Here is a 15,476-nt window from a genome sequence, read left to right on the forward strand (position 1 = left end):
GTATGCACGTGTGTTTGATTTGTAACTACACAGGTGTAAATTGTGTGGCATGTACTGTTAGTGAGTTGTTAAAATGATCCTGTGAAGTTTCCGTCCCATATGGGACGACATGTCAGCTGTATCAGATGGGCATATCCTGACGTCTGTTTTTCTTCTCTGTGTGTCCCATACAGGTCAGCGCCCATCAAAAGAGGGGACTCTGACAAGCCATCGCCAAGGAGGTGCGGACCCTAGGGGTCTACAACCGGCGGAGCACCCACTGCAGGAAGCGGTTGGAGGACCTGCGGCGCCGGGCCAGGAAGACCTGCAAGGCCCAGCTGGGGAAGGCCTCCCAACGAGGAAGGGGTGCCCGTCAGACCCTGACACCCCTAATGGCCTGCATTCTGGCGGTGGCATATCCGGATTTGGATGGACGCTTGAAGGCAGCACAGCAGCCACAAGGGGGTGAGTAACAACACTGTTTAATGCTTCTCTGATGGATGTGTTTGGGTGCTGTGGTTTGTATGCTGTGGGGCAGGTGTTGGTGGTCCAAATAGGCCCATTGGTGCTGATCTTCCTGTACTGTAGGATTCTTTGTGGGCCCATGGACTAGTGGGTGCATTGGCTGGCCATGGTCCCGCCTGTGTGTAGTCCACACAGTTCATCAGGTCCATGTTTCATGTGGGAAATGAGTTGTATTCTAGGGTAGTGGCCATTAGTCAGGGGCATAGTCATGACTATTGTTGTTGGTGCTGCGTGTAGGTGTGTAAGCTGGGTGTGGTTGTGTGTGCACCAAGTATGTACATTCATACAGGTATTTAGAGACTTCTCTCATGTTTTGTCCCCCCACCCCTGTGCTCTTGTGTTCTTTGTGTACATCTGCATCATCGGGCAAGGAAGCAGCGGCACCGGCGAGTGGGGATGCAGTGGCCCACGGTTCCAAGGAGGCAGAGTTGGTGGAGTCCAAGGAGACCAGTGGGTTGGAGGGCAAGGGAAGTAACACCGGGGAGGCAACTACCACTGGCTGTAGTGACTCTGATGCCTCCTCCGATGGCAGCTCCCTGGTGGTGGCAGACCCTAGTGGGCCAACCCATTCTTTGTCATCTTCTGCCACCCCATGCCATCTCTGCCCTCCCAGTTGCTCCCCATCCAGTTGCCCGTGCCCGCTCACCCAGAAGTGTAGGTTTCTCCTTCGCCCCAGGTACCTCATCTCCTTCCCCAGTCAGCCCTGCTGCCCTCATGGAAGAGGTTATTGACCTCCTGAGGACCATCTCAGTAGGACAGACAACCATTGTGAATGTCATTCAGGGGCTAGCATCCTAAATGCAGCAATGCAATGCATACCTGGAAGGCAGTCACGGTACCATGTCTGGCCTACAGAGATCTTTTCAGGCTCTGGCCTCCTCTTTGACAGCAGCCAGTGTCCCTGGTCATTCAGTCCTCCCTCCCAGCACCTCAACCCCTTTCAGCACCCAACTCCCTTCACCCATCCCAAGCACACGTTCAGACAGCCATGCACACACCTAAACACACAAGAAGCACACAGAGAAACACAAGCATCATACTTCCCACAACAGGCATACACACAACCAACATACAAAAGCACACACAACACCATCCACTTCCCCCAGTGTGTCTACCTCTCCCGCCTCCAAGTCTGTCACCTCAACATGCACACCCACAAGTCACTACTGCTGGCCCCATTCTTGCAGTCACCACAACATCTGACATCTAGTCATGCACCCCAGATACCACACCTGCACTCACCACAACTACATTGACTGACACATGCAGCACATTCAGCAGATCTGCAGACACCCAGACATCCATTTACACTGGCTGCCTGTCTTGTCCCACTGTGTCCACCCCTCTCCTGCCAAGACACTCAAACTTTCCCAGACACCCACTCAACACACATCCACCACACATCAGCATACTGTACAGGCAGCTGTATCCACGTCCAGCACACCTACACCTGGTACAAGCACTCCCTCTACCTCCACTCCCACACCTTCCTCCATATCCACCCCAACTGCCCCTAAAAAACTTTTCCTCTCCTGTGTTGACCTGTTTGAACCCACTGGCCCACCCCGTCTCATCCCTAAATGTGCCAATCTCCTTGACCTGTCCACTCCTTCCTCGTTCAAGTCCGCCCCAGTCCACCCTTCCCATTCACGTGCCCCTTCACTAGAGAGGAAGAAGCCCCATGTTGCCCCAGGTCCCTCCGCCACCCCCCGGTCCAAGCCCACTCCCCCACCTTCCAAGGGCAAGACAATACCCCCTACACCTACCAAACATAAGCCCAAGCCCCCCTTCCAGGCTTAAGTTCCCAACCCCGCCACCCCTGCCCCTGTTCCCTGAGGTGACTGGCTGCCCCATTGATGTCCCTTTACAGTGGAGTACCCTGTGTACATGTGGGAGTCAAGTCCAGCACATTTGGGCCCTTCAGGGTATTCTACATGGACTGGCCAGTGGCTTTATCTGGACATTACCATTTTGATGTTTGATTAAAGTTTGTGTGCCCAGTGGTGCTGTTGGCACAATTTGGAGGCGTGGTTCATCATTTCATTGTGGGGATGTGGTGTGCACATGTGTGTACTTTGGTGCAGGTCTTTGTTGTCTTGTGCAGAGTAAGTACCTCTTATTCTGGTGTGTGTGGCTTGAGATGGTGGGAGGGGTTAGGAGTGCGTTGCAGGGTGGGTGGGATGGATGGGTGTGTAACTGTGCCCTTTCTTCCCTAGTTTACTAGGTTGCAGTACTTACTGTCGTCATCTTCGTCGGCAGTCACGGTCGTGGAAGTACATTGCAAGGAGAAGGACGGGCATTATTTGCAACTCTCTCTCCATGTCTGCTTCGGTGTGTTGTGTGTGCCTCCGATTAGTGTTTCCTTTTACTTGGTTCGTTTCCACCACTAGTTCCCGCCGCGGAACTGACAACGGACTTGTGCTTCATTATTTGTTGGGCGGGTGGGTTCTTTCCGTCGGCCTGTGGGCTGCCTCTTCCATCATCATCGGCACTACTATGATGGCGGTGTGTGGCTGGACTGCTACTTGTTTCTCATGTGCTTCATTATTTGGCAGTCCAGACCGCCAGCCTATTGGCAGAAGTTACCGCCAGCTGAGCAGTGATTGCCACCATGTTTATACTGAGGGCCATAATCCTTAAAAAAGTAATGTTGGTGTGCACCTATGGCAGGCAGGGGGTGCAGAGAAAAATGGCATCATCCTTAAAAAAAAATGCTGGTGTGTGCCTATGGCAGGCAGAGGGTACAGAGGAAAATGGCATAATCATAAAAAAATTATTACTGATATGCACCTATGCCCTAAGAAACCTATGACAGGCAGGGGATGCAGGAAAAAATCAAATAATATAAAAAAGGTAATTACTTGTGTATCACATGACACTATGAGAAATCCTTTGGGAGGCAAGGAGGTGCAGGAGAAAATTGAAAAATGCCACATAGTATTATATAAACACATGGTCAAATAACAACACACAAGAAGGCATGGATAACAAAGAACACATGCACGCATATGACAAAAGTACACTGGCTGACTACAAAATGGCCACCGGCCACATGTTTGTTGTTCAAACAACAAGCAAAGTGGCACGGACAACAAAGAACACATGCAGGCCTATGGCAAAAGCACACTGGTTGAATATAAAAAATGGCCGCCGGAATACATGTTCATTGTTTAAAAAATAACAAGCAAGGAGGCATGAACAACAAAAAACACACACAAGCCTATGGCAAAATCACACTGGCTGGCCACACAAAATCACCACCGGCCACACAATAAAACAACAACAAGCAAGGTGGCATGGACAACAAAGAACACATGCATACCTATGGACACTGGCTACATAAAATGGCTGCCTACCACATGGCATGGAGAACAAAGACAAAATGGAGGCCTATGGCAAACACACAGACTGGCAAGGCAAAGGAGGCATGGTAGACAATTAATAAAACACTACAATTAATTCACTACCAATTAATTCAGCAAAATTTAATACAGCTATACATATTTTACAACAACACACATCCTCCCAAGGCATCAAATATTTCCACACTAAAATACTCTTTGTACAAAAAAACACATTTTTCATTTAATCAAATGTCATCCCTGGTCTAAATCATAGATGTTTAAAACAACATGTACCACAGAAACAGTTGTTTCTGTTACCTTATGACTAGTACTGTCTGGATGGCCTGTGGACATACTACGCCACATTGTAAAATAAATGAATAGTGCACATCTATCAAACATTGAAAAATTTACTTAACTCTGCAGCCTGCCTTCCTTATAAAAGCTAAAAAACAAAAAAGCAAAATAATACTAGGCCTCTACTGCAACTCCAGGCCACCCAACAACACAACCACAATCAAATTTAAAATTTGAATAAAAGTACAGATATATCCTGGTACATGCTCTCTATCAAACAACACCCTTGTCCAAAAGTTTTTGAACTTACTTGTGATGTCACAAAAACAAAGGGGGTCATTATGACCCCGGCGGTTGGCGTTAATATGGAGGAAAGTACTGCCAACATACTTTTCTCCATAATATGACATTGGCGGACTGCCACGGTGGTAACGACCGCCGGGCCGGAGTATTCAGTCTCCAGCCCGGCGGCCGTCACTTGCCCGCCTGAGGGATTATGACCCCGCATACCGCCATGGTTTTTGTGGCATCCTTACCGCCACGAAAACCATGGCGGTAGGCTCTATCAGTGACAGGGAATCCCTTCCCTGTCACTGATAGGGTCTTCCCCGCCCCCTCCCATTCCCCAGGATTCCCCCCACTCCCTCTTCCTCTCCAGAACCCCCCATACACGCCCCTCCTTTCACACACGCACACATGCAGACACACACCCATTCCAACATTCATCCACGAATGCATACATCCATTCACACACACATCCACACACACATACATACACGCACATGCGAATTCACACAACTCAACATACACGCACTCACACATCCATACATGCACACACACAACAAGCAACACACACCCGCATACACCCATGCACAGACATACAACCCCACACACACACAACACCCCCACCCCACTCCCCTGTCGGAGCACCCGACTTACCGGTAGTCAGGGGGTTCTCCGGCAGGAGGCAGGATGGGGCACTGCTGCCAGCAGCAGCGTCCGCCAGGAGAACACCATCATGCTGTATTATTCTCATAATACAGCTGGCGGCGGTCTACTGGTGTGGTGCTGCTGCTGGCAGCAGCGCCACCTTACCACCATCGGCCGGCATGGCCATAGCCACATTTCTGCCATCCTTCTGGTGGAAATCTGGCTGTGGTCATAATCTGGCGGACAGCTGGTAGCCGCGGCAACGGTCTTTTGGCAGGCGTCATCACGGCGGTAGGCGGTTTTCACCGCCGGGGTCTTAATGAACCCCAAAGTCTGTAGAATCGAATAATATATGATAAACCGGAATTGCAGACAAAGAGAGTGATTCTTTCACCTCAAACTCCAAATGAAAACTGACCAGGAGATGGGCCGAGCACTGGGAGGGGCCTTCTGGACAGGAAGAGGCAATTGCAGTCTGCGTGGCACTTCCTTTCTGATGAAAAAAAGTAAAATTACAAAAATGCCTTTCACACTTAAAAACATCCTGAACCATCTAGAATATTTACTCAAAAATATATTTTCGAGTTGATTTAGCTGCTTCTCAAGTTGAAAATCTAATCGAGAAGAAGCTGTGATCATTCATATCACCGGCATCACAAAATGGCACCAGAAGGCTCCATGGAGACAGGAAATCTTGCTAGCGGCTGGCAAATCTCGCTCATACTTGCAAGCACACATTATGGAGCCTCCAATTGTTCAGGTGAACATCACAAGGCATCAACAGTAGAATAATTCCACCACATGCTGATTGGTGGAATTTGGCAGGGACTCTGCATTACACACGTAACACAGAATTACCAAATTCCACCAACCTCCATCAGTGGAATTATAATTCCATCCGTGGCTACTTTTTAGAAGTCCCAGAGGACTTTAAACCCAGGTCAGTCTTAAACTGTCCACTCCCACATATATTCTGGTCCCAGTGAAAAGCTGAGCAGAGAGGATTATGGCCAACACCGAAGATGAGGAAATACGGTAGTGCTGCTGGTGCTCTAAATGCACAAACAGCCAAAATGTGAGCTGCCCACAGAAGGACATGCATTTGATATGACCTTCATATTTTCTCCAAGCGTCTTTAGCTCGCCGGAACTGTCTTGGCCCTAGGAGCAATGGATGAATTCATGCACCCTTATTTGCTATTAACTTTTATATTCTAAAATATTTCTGCTCTGCTGTTTCTAACTCTGAAATTTTACTCTTCTACTATTAAATTATCTGGCATCCTAAAAGGTTAAAATGATTTATCTTTATCATTAAAGCTCCCTAAAATACAAATGTGTGCTTTTACCCGTGTGAAATGTGTATTTTCTGGACAAGCGCATTAGAGCATCTCTTGTCATGCGGAAATTGGGTTGAGCGAAAAGGGCACCCGCCCCCCACTGAGCTGCAAGTGAGAGCGGCAAGGATAACCAGCAAGAGCAAGGACAAATATATGTACACATGTTCGGCTATGGCTCATTTTCTGTGTACCTTTTATTGAAATAGAAATAGTTGCACAATATATTTTAATCGTACTTTATCTTGCAAGTTTATTTTATTGATAAAAAAACTGAATATAGAAATAATGCAACATTGTGGCCCATATCCTTCATGTACAAAGTAGCATTAAAGGGCTATATAATTTAGGTAATTTAGATAGACCTAAATGTATGCCACTGAGAAAGAAGAGTCAATGTACCCCAGTGTTTGTGACACCGGGAACATGTTCCAAAAATGAAAAGATTTGGGAAGACAACATTAGGGAAAGAGGTGAGTTGTGGGTAAATGCAGCCATGTTTATGCTTCGACCTCTGGAAAAACGTTCTCCTTACCTAGGGTCTCATAAAATGTGGCTGAGTTAAAATGATCATTAGTACCTGTGCAGTGTGTTATTGTCACTCCTTTTAAAGCGCATTTGAGTGCAGCATCTCGAATGGTAAATAACTTGCAGAAATAATTTCTATTGTACCTATTTCCAAATGAGATTATCGCATTCTGGACCTTTTTAGGACATATTCGTCCAGGGTTGACCTAGGGGATTTTTCCCCTGTATGCCCATAATACCAGAGGTCTCAAATCTGATTTAAGCGGAAAATTCACTTTTTACCTAAGTCGGAATTAAAATGTCACCTGTGTAAGGTAGGCCTTTGTACCCCTGCAATAAAGGACAGGTACACGCTTCACTTGTGGGCAAAGGGGAAAACTGCATCAGAGCAGCCCCGTCTTTATTTATAACTTCTGTCCGCGCTGTCTCTGATGTGCTGGACAGGATACAAAGTATAGGAGAGTCCGGATGGCTCTCCGGACTGCTCTCTACATCCCTCCCATGTTTTTTGCTCAACACAACAGGGACGTGTTTGCATATATGACTAATCAACAACCAACAACGGATCACAATCCTGGGGTGTGAAAGAAAAGGTAAAGGAAGAAAAGAGAACAAGAAACAAAACCAGAAGAGTTTACTAATCGTACAAAATGTCAAATTGGCTCAAACCCAGCCACTTGTCCGCGAACATCTCAGCTCTCCCGATCTCAGGAAACATCCTCCTGTAGCCAAAACCTGACGCCACCAGGATCCATCCTATCACTGGTGATCCTGCAATACAGTTCAGGACTGATCAGCTCTGCAGACAAAATCTCGCACATAATGAGGTGCCGTCCAACAAGTGATTTCATGTAATGTATCCCTCGGAATCTCACCTTCATCAACTTCATCCTCATCATAGTCCCATATCAGATCCTCATCCCATCCCTCCAAAATCTACCTACCCATTTCCCCTGCTGATAGGTCATACCCCCATTGTAACTCCTCAAAGAAAGCTACCCCCACGAGTCACTCACTATGGTGACTGCCAACAAACCCTTTGCAATCAGTGACATAATTCATTTTACCACCTCAGTCCTTCTGGCCACTACTCCCTCGATTCTACTCAGTCTCAGTGCCCCCAGTTCCAAAAATACCACCCATGTGAGCCCATAAACCAGCTGAGTAGACGCGACAGGGAATTGATGATAAGCTGCATCACCGGATCTCGCCCACTGACTACAAGTGAATCAGCATCGCTGTATTCCTCTCACCAGCCCATTGTGCTAGCTGACCGAACCTCCTCCACTGAAACAAGAAAGAGTATCAGCAATTTTATCGCCCACTCCTGCAATGCGTTGGGCTTTATAAGTCACATTTGATCTAAAAGATTCCAGAACAAAAACTCGCAGCAACTGCCAGACTTTTGGATCTCTTGGCAATTGCTTGCTGACAGTCTTCACCACAGCCACATTGTCCACATTGAACATAATGGGTTTCATAGCCCACAACAAACAAAGCCTAGTTATTGTGATTCTTCGCCTCAACCCCAATTACCAACACCGCCAGTCATTGCACAGCCTGCGTTGCGAGTGCAAGAGAAATTCTCGCAAAGAAACAGATTATACTTTGATCGTCCTTCTGATAGCAGAGCACAACTCTGATGTCACCCTAGCCAGAAATTACATGGAGCATCTCCGGTGTGCTACATAATTGTTGATCTCAGTACAGGAAAACTACAGGGCAGTCAGAAAACATCAAAGGAAAAGGCAGCATGAATTCTCAAAGCCATGCGCAGGATGTTTGTCCCTAGTGGGTTTCTTAGTCCCAAGGAAAAGATTTTTGAGGCTTGGAACAGCCGCTCTGGAGGAACAACAAAAGGGACCACGATGGGCTACAAAGTGAGTCTGTGGGTGTTCAACAGTGAGGGTTGATAGTCAGGATAATGGGGCTGAGTGTTAATGTAGGGATTCAGATTCTTTAAGGGATGAATGGGAAAGAAAGACTCTGAGGGCTTGCGGAATGGATGTCTGAGGTTTGTTTTTTGGTGGTCAAAGGACCCAAGAGACAGAGAAAGCGCTGGGCATAAAGGCCAGCTGAAGAGGACTTGTGAGGCTCAAACTGGTCCTGAGTTTCTCAGGAGGACATTAAGTGCCATTAAAAAGTATTTGAAAGGTTCTGGTAGCTGAAAGTAGCCTCCCAATGGACAGTAGAGATAGCTCAAAGGGCCAAAGCCTGTGGTGGTTTTCTGCAGATCTCTGAGAGTCTGCAGAAGACTTTGAACGCTGATAGTTCATGTATCTGAAGGCTACACTGCACACTGAGGGCTGCATGAAGAGTTAGATGGACTATGCAAGGTTTCCTTAAAACGGGGATTTACAGAGAGGTCTGCATGGGGCTGTGAAAACACACACATAGCAAAGGAAGGAAGATTGTGCTCCCAGATTAGTCAGGGACAACATAAACCTTTCTATTGCAAATCATTATCACCAGCTGTAATAGACCAATTGCTTCAGTTGAAGAGTACCAAGACTATTACCTCAGATGTAAGTGTCTGTTAAATAATAAAAGCCTAAGACAGATAACACGGTGTTCGTTTTACATAGAATAACCTGACAAACGTACACAGAGGCCTGTGACAAAGTGCAGTTTGGCTTAAATGTCAGGCTTTGGGAGGCCAAGAAGAGTTGAGGAAAGACTGTTTGAATGTACCTTTGCGGAAGAGACTGCATGAGTGTTTTCCACGGCCAGGACAGTATGAGGCAGTGCACAAAGATGTTGGCATACAAGCAGTGCACTGGGAGTTCTGTGGTCTTACAAAGATCCCTTCAAGTGTGCTGCACCAACACAGAGTCTGTGCATTTGTTTTTGCCATCTATAGCACACAATTGACTTTGAAAATCTCTGAGACAGTGTATGATCTACTGACAGCCAAGTTAGGAAACTGGAGAAGCAATTACAAGAGTGTGTTTCTGAACTTTGCTGTCTCAAACCCTTGCACTAACTCTGAAAATGTTAGGGTGAATGAATGCACTGGAGATGGGAAAAGAAATGCACGACCAGCTCTGAGTTGGTGCAGCACAGAGAATTGGATCATGATGTAGCCCCTTGCGTGGTATGTACTCAGGGTGAAATGGTGGGGCCTGCACTGGGAGTTAAGAAAAGGATAGCTCCTATTTAGCCAGTCACTGGGTAAACAGTGAATTTGCTCTGAAATTGCTTGGCCAGTGGTCAACCAAACAGCAAGGAAACTTCCCTCATAATCTGTCTGTTGGCACATTCAGCAGACATTATGTACAATTTGCCCAATGGCCACGCAAATGGTAAATAACCTTTATTATTTTCCTGGCTGCTGGTTAAATAGCAGAAATTAAGTACTATTTTGTCAAAGGCCAGGCAAATAGCAAAGAAACTTCACCAATTCCCCAGTTGTTGGCTGAATAGCAGAAGTAATATACTGATTGGCTGGTGGCACTGCAAAAAAGAAATTAAACTTTATTAGTCACCTGGTGGCTGGCTAAATAGCAGCTAGCATGTACAACTTGGAGAGGAGCCATTAAAATAGCAGAGAAACTTGAGTACTTACCTGGCTGCTGTCTACATAGCTTACATTTTGTATTCTTGTGCCTTATGAAGATTTCCTCAAACACCACCAGGTAGAACTGCAAACAAACAAGGAGTGAACACAAATTGGCATCTATCTCCTAACACAAGTTAGGGTCCTGATGCATTATTATTTTATTTGCGAAAAAGTGGTTCCAAATTTCACACACAGACATTTTGTGAATGGAATTGTATTTTGCAATTGTACTATTGGTATTACATATCAGTATTATTATTAATCTTAGTATTAGTATTGTATTAGTATTAGTATTATAACTGTACTATTGATATTGTACTATTAGGATGGTTCACCAGATATTGAATTGCAAGGGTTGTAGAATGCCCTGCCTGATTAATAATCATTAGGCAATTGGCAATTTGTGAACCTCTAATTGGCTTTAATCACAGGGATGGTGACCTGTAAGGGGCAGAGCCCCACCAGCCCCTTGACTGCATTCAAAAACAAAAAATCTTATTTTTAAAGCAGCCCATAAAAATGTTGTCCTTTTTTGACAATTTCTGGGTGAGGAGGAGACAGTGGTCCTTGAGACCACTGCCTTCTCCTCCATGAGGCTACACCATGACTCCCAAGGGAAAAGGGCCTAAGGGAACCCCTTCCCCCACTGGAGTAACAAAGGCCCCCACAGCGGCTGTGGTGTGGGGGGACTGAACTCCATGGGGCCCCCTCAGCACTGTACTCTGGCCTGAGGCCTCCTGTGTGAATCTGGGGAAGTGCCCCTTCATGCACTGTGCATTGAGACCCCCTCAAGTTTCGTTACGCTATTGCCACCCCCTTCACACAATAGTTACCACCACAATACAAGGGTCAATAGCTGATCAAAGGTTTGCAACCACAATTGCAGTCACTAACTATCAATAAATGCCTTATAGAATTGGTAGTTAGAGGGAAGAACCACTCTCATGACCAATCCTATTTACAAATAGGCTGCAACAAAAAAATTCCATGAGTCAGAATTTTCCATCTCATAAAAGAGCTTTTGTACATAATGATAATCACTTTTATGACCACAAACCCTGTGATTTTGCCCAAAAAGGCCCATAATGCTAATACTGGCTCAAATGAAAACACTAATTTAGAGGGCTAAAGTTTCCAAATGTTTGAACCTTTCCAAATTATTTTGACAGACACAGGCCAGAATGCACCCTATTACAAAATGGGTCAAGACACAGTGACTTAGGCTTTCTCATGCTCCACAAATGCTCCTACTCCTTTACATTCACCTGCAGAGGTGGCTAATGATAAATATGATTATAACCTTACTCACAAGGCCATGGGAATGCACCAGGGACAGATATAGCATTCCCTAAAGGCTCCATGTCATTAGAATACCTTTTTTCAACAGCATATCAGTGATTCGTAAAAACAAAGGACAGAACTGGAAAAATTGTATATCAGTGACATGATCCCATTTGATATTTAGGGTGATTTTGTCAAAATATAAACAATAGCATAGAGCCTTTTATGAAGTCACTGACACGGTATAATTGCGAGGATTCATTACAACGTCATGGCAGAAGAAAGAAAAACTATAAGCCTAATTTGGGGCATGGAGTTAACTCTGTCAGGATGGCAGGATTACCTATACCATTCTGAGGGACACCCACCCACCAAATGTAAAGATGTCAACCGTTCCCGCTCTCTACATTGACAGAAACTGGTTCTTTTTGTATGAACCAATCAATCACTTTATTCTTGTGTGTGTTTTTTTTTTAAAATGAAAGAAACATCGTGAGAAGCGCAAACCTGGGAGAAAAACTGGAATTCGGAGAAATGTTGTGCTTTTTTTCCATTTATCTTCCTGCTGACCTGATGACTCTTTTCAACCCACGTCCTTTTTTCTGAACAAATCTCCACCTGAAGCAGTTGAAAAACACAATTAAAAGCTGCTTACCCACCCCTCATTTTTTTCTACAATTTGGAAATTGAACAAGCGCTCATACTGCACCTCTCCGCCCCACAAGGCGGGCCACAGAACTTCGCTGGGGATTCCCTGTCCCAAGAGACAACCAGCACGAGGGGGGCGGAGCCAGGACATCAGCGCTCATAGCGCACCTAGCCGCCCCGCAACACGAGACACGCACGGACAGCGCCCCTCAGAGACTGTAAGAGGCCGAACTGGGACACACCTCCTGATCTTAAGGTAGACCTCTTTTGGCCCCACATTTGATACATTTTTTGTTATATCGACTGGATCCCTTGACACCTATTACAGAATGGGGAAGCGTAAAGCTCAAGGGAGTCCCGTGGCGCTAGCTACATCATCTAAAATCCCAAATCTCACAAAACCCTTAAAAGATTTTCCAACTGTGTCACCAATGAAATCGATACCTTCATTGAAGAGGTTGACTCTATGCTAAAAGGGAAAGAGAGCCGAGCCACAAAAGGGTCAACTAGCATTTCTCTTTCATCCTTCTTTAGGCCCAGAACACCAAAAAGTACCAACCCAGGTAGTTGCATGGATCCTGTTTCAAAATTGTTAACTCCAGCGTGGCCTGATGTTACAGTTGATTCAGACGCTGAAAGACACAGTCCTATCCAAATGGCAGATAGGGGTGTTATTGATAGCACCGCTATTGTGCATGATATACCTTGCTCTAATCGCTTTTCCACACTAGGAGACCTTGACCAAAATTTAGCAAAAGGTTGCTTGGACCCTAATCAGGGAACACCTAGTAGGCAGGCTAAGAGTGGACATTTTTTTGAGATAGAAGTGGTCAACTTAATTATGGATTTAAAACAAGAGGTAAAAGACTTAAAACTTAAAAATGCTGTCAGAGGCTCTCGCCTTACTCTGTTTGGAGGTTGATAAGAGAGCCGGGGAGACTCTCCATGGAGAAAGTCCCAAATCCACACTGTCTACTACTAAGGAGTGGAGAAAGGAACCTGGCATGGGGCCTGAAAAGCTATGGTCCAACAGGATCATCTTTTGGAAGTACAAAAGCTTCCAGAGGAACTAACCGTAGCATTTGTCATCTACAGTCTAGCTCTTGTATGGAAAAGCCATGTTATACCCCCGCTAGGCAATCCACAGAAATTAGTTATAAAAGGGACCACTTAATCTATATGTGCAACGTCCCGAAACTAGCAACTAACTCGCATGAAGATAGTCTGTTGTTACAAAACAAGGCTACCCATTGGATAAGACATGTCAGGAAATGTGACTCTATCATTCACTCAGACATTATGCTTGCCAAGTGTCACACAGGCAAGCCAGGTCATTTGGAAACCTTTGAGCTAGTCCTAGCTACCCCTGATCTGGTTAAAGGCCTGATATCCCTCGAGGCCTGGAATCCATTGTGCAATGGTTTGAATATCGTTCTGCAAACACTTTGTCCCGTTGGGAGCACCTTAGTTAAGGAGCCATCTGCCACCCCTGGATGTGGGGTTGACATTCCGGGTTCTGTCAAGCCACCCTTTTCCAACTTAACAGTCCCTCCTGTGGACACTGTCTGGAGGGCGCGCGAGACCCAGGGAAAGTGGTCAAAACTCCCAAACAAAATGCAAAGTCCTGATTTATCAGATATTGACTGACTAAAAGAAGTAACAGCCCCCTCGAACATCATATTGCATGAAGGTGGTAACTCATGTAGGGACTTGGATGGTAACTCCCAGGAGTGCATTATGGGAGGTGATATTCTGGATGAGACCTCAAGGATAGTAGAAGATCCAGTAATTTCGCCTCCAGTGCCTCGTTATAAGATCGTGAACAAAACTCATCCAAGACCTAGACCATTCCTTCCTTCTTTAATTTCCTGGAATAAAGCGGGCCTATGGAACAAGATTGGTGATCCTGATTGAGGTTCCCTTATTGACTCAGGTAGTATTTGCCTTTTTCAGGAAACATAGCCTGCTACAAACGTGTATAGACAGGGGTACATCTCATTCTGCAAGGAGGCCATTCCTTCATCAGCAGGGAGGGCAGGAGGAGGTCTTATTACGTGGGTAAAGATCTCTTTAGCAGGGGAAGTGAAGGAAATCCATGTGAATTCACCTGATATCTTGGCGGTTTCAATCAAACCAAAATCAGTTCCCTGCCTTTGTGTGTTAATCTTTACAACAGACCAGGCCCCTTTAGCAAAACCTCCGAGACCATCTCCTTGTTAAATACACTTGTGGCAGAATTATTTTCCTCACACTTTGTCATCATAGGTGGTGACTTTAATGCCTTTCTAGAGCCCAATTTCCTCTTTGCAGAGCTTACCAAGGATGAAGATGCAATATGGGGAATTCCATCCTTTTCCATGCTGAGGAACAAGCCTAAGTATAGCATAAGGATGTTGCAGGTTATTGAGCTAATGCTGCTTTATGGCCTGTGGCCAGGAAATGGGCGCTTTCCCTCAGATACTCCAGCAAGCTCTACTTTTGTAAGAGGGTCCTACAGTAGTCTGATTGATTATCTGCTTATTGATGTTAGGATTTGGCATGAAATCAAGGATGTTAAAGTGGGAGACCAATGTTGCAGTGACCACTTTCCCCTTATGTTGGAGTAGGTTAGGTGGTTCCCTGCTTTTTGGTCAAACAACCAAGACCAGGGAGTTACGCTCCCTCTGGCTAGCAACCAGCGTGTATTAAGATGGGAGGCTTTCATGAATAAAGGTGCTCTAGTAGCTCGAATGTCTGACTTGGTCTGCAGTCATATGGCTGCCCTTGCATCTAATCTCCATTCTCCTATCCAGATGTCAGATAAACATGCTGAGCTCTTTGCTTCCCTGAAGGCCCTCTTTATTAGAGATAATAGGGGTAGCGGGAGGCGCAGTGTCCACAAACAAAACCCATGGTTCAATGGCGCCTGCAGTTGGGCCAAATATGGAATTGTGGATGTGGTCTGACAACAGGATAGATCAGCTATAACGTTGGCAATGCGAGACTGTGCTGCCGCAATTAAGTCTAGTAAGGCACTGTGGGTGGAGGAGATATGGCAGGACTTGTTGGC

This window comes from Pleurodeles waltl, chromosome 1_2, assembly GCF_031143425.1.
Source record: "Pleurodeles waltl isolate 20211129_DDA chromosome 1_2, aPleWal1.hap1.20221129, whole genome shotgun sequence".
Lineage (NCBI taxonomy): Eukaryota > Metazoa > Chordata > Amphibia > Caudata > Salamandridae > Pleurodeles > Pleurodeles waltl.